A 5000-nucleotide genomic window follows, 5' to 3' on the forward strand; every position below is an offset into this window, starting at 1 on the left:
TGTTTGGGTATTTTAAGAGTGCTGTTGTTTTAAGCTATTTTAATTTTCAACTTTAGATTTTACTAAAAGGGGCAACTGAAGTCTGGGAATGAGTTTACAGCGGCAATCTGCATATCAAAATGGCGATGAAAGCACGTAACAAAAGTGACTTTTAAGGTGGTTCAAACCAGTTTGAACAAATCTGAGGGGATGTCTTAAAAAAAGGATTAACTTTGCACCACTGTTACATCTGAGGGCAATGTTATGGTACCTTATGAAACACCAATGATATTGCTTAATAAGATGCACTATGGCAACAAAGTATCCCTCTGTAACAACCTAGGATATTTTGTCTTTAGACAACTGATTATCTAGAGTGTAAGGTGAGGTGCTAGTTTTGCACCCCATATGAACCATGTGAGCGTTAGCGCTACTAATGGAAATGGGCCCACACAAGGACAGAAAAAAACTCTGACCAAGGTGGGAATTGAACCCACGAGCTTCGGGCTAGATCACCGCTACTCTACCGACTGAGCTACAAGGTCAGAAGGGAGCAGGCCGTGGGAACTGAAGATGTTGAAGTCACGGCAATGAACATATACAAGTACAAGGAAGGGTAACGTTTGTAATAACGTTGGCCGTGTAGCACTTAAATTTCAACAGACTTAACTGATTAGAGTGTAATGTAGAGCGTTAGCCCTACATATTAGATGCTTATATCTCAAAGATATAAAGGAAGAGGAAGAGGGATCAGACCAAGCGAAGAGAAGCTGCAGCTGTGGTGAAGTTGCTGAGGAAAGGAAAAGCCTTCATTTGCAGTGCCAAGCGACAACATGACATCAGCAGACATGCTTGCCTACTTTAGAGGTTATCGCAAGGCAAAAATTGCGGCAGACGCTGGCCATGATGGACTGGGAGCAGTCCTACTCCAACCACAGGATAACAAATAGAGAGCTGTGTTATATGCTTCAAGAAACCATTCAAATGCGCACAAACAGAGAAGGGAGCACTGGACTTAGTATGGGCCTGTGAGAGGTTCATTATCTATGCCTACGGGTGTCCATTTGAAATCGGGACAGACCACAAGCCACTGGAATGTATTTGTAGTATACATTTCAAGCAATCCACAAGGATTGAGTGTTGGGTTCTCAGACTACAATGCCACGACTATCAGGTAGTGTACTGCCCTGGTAAAGGAAATATCCTCTTGTCCAGATTAAACCGGCCCAACCCAAAGGATCCAAGCAGTGAAAAGAAGGATATTGTCAGATACATGACACAGGAAAGTACACTAGTCACTTTGACTCTTGGAGAAATTGAAAGAGAGTCTGAGGGCGATCCAGAGTTAACAAGCACACGTCAGTGCATCCACTCCGGAGATTTGTCATGGTTAAAGATGTCTGGTTATGTATGTGGGAAGACTGAACTTTGTGCCATAAGCCAATAATTATTTTAAGCAATGCCAGGAGATAGGATTGTGATAACACAGAGTTTCAGGAAACCAGTTTTAGAAGCAGCGCATGAAGGATGAGGACAAAGGTGTGGTGTTCCAGAATGGACATGGATGTAGAAAGAATGTCCACGGTGTCGAAACCCTTACTCAATCAACTCAGTCAGACAACGGTTCACAGTTTATGAGGAAGAAAATTGAGGAGTTCTTATTTGAATGTAGAATTGAACGCAGGAGATCCCCATCACTTTGGCCACAAGCCAAAGGTGATGTACAATAGATCCCTCTTGAAGACCTCAGAGGTAGCAGGGGTGGAATGGAAAAGATGGACAGAAGAACTACCAAAGTACCTTATGGTACTTCCACACCTAAGTCTCAACAGGTACCACTCCTGCCTTTCTCATGTCTGGGAGGGAGATCAAGTCCAAGTTGCCAGTCGAGAGTCAAGACAAGATCAGTCAGTGATTAATAAGAACACTAGGGACAGAGAAAGGTTATGCAGAGGACAAAATAATGAGGTGCAGCTGCAAGCCTCATAATTCCTGGAGATAAAGTCTCACCCCTAACTTTGAAGCAGAACCAATTACAGTGTTGGCCAAAGAAGAAAGCCAAGTCGCAGTCAAGTTCAGTGAATGTGTGATGTATAACAGAAATAGCTTTCTGCAAGCCCTATGTGTCACTAGATGAGCTAGAACCACCTGAACAGCCAGAACCCCAGGGAACAACAGCAACGTTGAGAGCATGAACATTCCAGAGCTAAACCCAATTGTAGTTGATCACTCTAGGCCTGGGCATACTCTCAAACAATCAGGAAGGTTTAAGGACTATGTTCTAGGGAAACCTACATGTAATATAGCAGGAAAGTTTAAGATGTTAAAGTAAGACTTTTGGTTTTCAGTTTAAAAAAACGTTCTGTGAACTGTAGTGGAAAGGAAGGGCTGTAGTGTCTAGGTCATAAGCTGCAAGGCATGATGGGGATACCAGACTTCCCAGAGAAATCCTTACAGTGCAGAGTAGAAAACCAACAAATTCAACCCACGTGATGCTGAGTCTGGCAATCGAACATGGGTCACACTGGTGGGAGGCAAGTGCTCTCACTACTTTTATCAAAACCACTTTATCACATAATTAATTTTATGGTTGTTAATGGAGGAGCGATAGTTTTTCCTGCTTAACCCATTGACACCTCAAATGCCCTTGGAGTCCCCCAGTTGACAAGTAAAGTTATATTGTATTAGAAAAATCAGTTAAGTCTCACTCCTGGGTTAAGATTTAAAACACAAAAACTTTAAAAGCTGGTTCCCAAGACGACAACTTTTGATCAAAAACTCATTGTTGGCCAGTGGCTGACAACAAGTTTCCCACTTGCATGACAGTGTCACAGAGAACTACATGTAAGCAAGTGCGGGATTTGCATGCTATATTAATTTTGTAAGTACTCGAACTTGGATTTCTTTTATCCTCAAATCTAAAGATCTATAAATACCAAATGAATGTGTTTTGTGTGAATCAGGCCTTCTTTCTTGCCATCCAGTCACAAACAGTATAATTCGTTATTGATAACATAGGTCAAATAAGCATAGCTCAACATTGATTTTGTTTCATCGATTGGTGGATATGTTTTGGTTTAAATGTTTTTAAACCAGATCAATTTTGATTTTCCTTTGTTTCAAATGATGATGATGAATATTACACAAGAAATATTAGAAATATTAGACAAGAAAATTAACTTTTTTGAAAACTTTTAAACGAAGAGAAAATTTGAACAACAACAAACACTTATCATAATTAAGTAAAGTACCATCGTCCAGGCAATCATACTTTACTTAATTATGATATAACTCCTGGGTTCAAACCATTTATGATTTTATGGTCACTTGGATGACAGAGCGAATGACTTGCCAACAACAGACACTTATCGTTATGATGTTAATCGTCTGTACTCCAAGACATGCGTCATGTTGAAGTTGGGGAGAAGAGCAAGAGGACATGTCGTGACACTTGAAATCTGTGTGCAACTAATAGGCCATTTCCAGGTTCATGTCTGCTTTCTCTTCAAAGCGAGTCTAAATGCGAAGTTTTTGTGATGGTAACTTTCTACTTTACATACAAATGAAATCAATTTTCATAACAAAAACTTCACACTTTGACTCACTTTGAAGAGGAGGCAGACATTAACTTGGAAATGGCCTATTCCGTGTATTTCTGCACATAAATGTACCTGAAGGATTGTGTTTATGACTGGTACAGGTATATCCTGTACATAATAAATCTGAAGAAATGAAATTAATTTAATGGCACCTTTACAAAAAACATTATGAAAAATAAAAAATAATAATCCAAATAGACTAAAATAAATGCAAATGACCTTCACCATCCATCATTTGTAGGGGTGCGCTGCAAAAAAAAATGAACGACCAGAAGTAATTTGTTTCCAAACCTTTAAGCCCTCTTTGGAAATTGCGACCTTATTTGTGTACTGTAATGAAGAAATTCTTAAAACTTCCTGTCAAGTAAATTGCATTTGAACGAACATTTTTGTACCAGTGTCTGCAAGATCCTGTAAAGTGCAAAACGTACTGCAATAGTCTTACAAATTAAAAGGTAAGGTCCATAACCTTTGATGAATTTAACGTCAATACTCGAGACTTACATGTAGCTGAACTCCGAACATTGTGCCAGGAATACTGGGTAAGTCGCCTTTGTACCATACCACACCAGGAAAATTCTTGGAAATCCCTTTTTCAGTTAAAACTGAAACTAAAACCTGCCATCCGAGTTCCAGTCGTTTACCAAAATCCAGGAGTCCTCTGTCGATGTATATTTGATATCTCAATGTAACCGAGCCAATCGCCAATAGCAAATCGGCGTCTTCCCTTGTAAGTCGCGTAACATCCTCCGTACGACACTCAAGACGCAATTTACGATCAATTCCACCAAGAGCTATCCTGGTTGAGTCTCCAGGTTGTTCGGTTTCGGGAAGTGCTTCCAATAACTCGCCTTTTAACAATTGAAAAGGTGTAGATTTAGAAGCAAGACCAAACTCTCTCCGCCTGTTTCTTTCCAGTATTTCTCCGACTCGATCTTGTAAGAGAATATATCTATGACTGGGTTCTTCCATACTGTACTAAAGACAAAATGATAATAGTTTCACCGTGCATGAAACAAGCCTTGTTTTAATACTCTGTGCGTGGGAATGAAGACAATCCTTAGCACCGTCGCAGGGGCCATTTCATTTAAAACCCCCCCCCCCCCCCCCCCCCGATGACCAGATTGTGCGAATTTCACCCCCTAATAAGTAGGAGATCAAAATGCCGACACATTCCTCCCTTCAGAAAAAGTTGCTATTTTATTTCCGCCCTCGGAAGAATGGAGATTTTTTCCAATACCCTTCAGAAATATTTGAAAGCTGAAAGAGTGCCGACACATGGACCCCCTCAGAAATGCCCTTCACACCCCACCTCAGAAAAACTCGTCAACAGGGGATGTAGATTTTAAATTATAGAACGGCCCCAGGGTACGGAGTATCGTAAAACATGGACTGGATTTGTAAAAGCTGGATTTGTAAAAG

The 5000-nt window shown here is 40.5% G+C and overlaps 1 pseudogene; it reads right to left on the minus strand.

The window, feature by feature from the left end:
• The window catches only part of LOC137981848 (probable serine/threonine-protein kinase drkD), an 18723-nt pseudogene extending 14082 nt beyond the window's left edge, over positions 1-4641 (minus strand).
• Between the last annotated feature and the right edge of the window lie 359 nt (positions 4642-5000).

Source organism: Montipora foliosa, chromosome 1 (genome assembly GCF_036669935.1).
Source record: "Montipora foliosa isolate CH-2021 chromosome 1, ASM3666993v2, whole genome shotgun sequence".
NCBI classification, from domain to species: domain Eukaryota; kingdom Metazoa; phylum Cnidaria; class Anthozoa; order Scleractinia; family Acroporidae; genus Montipora; species Montipora foliosa.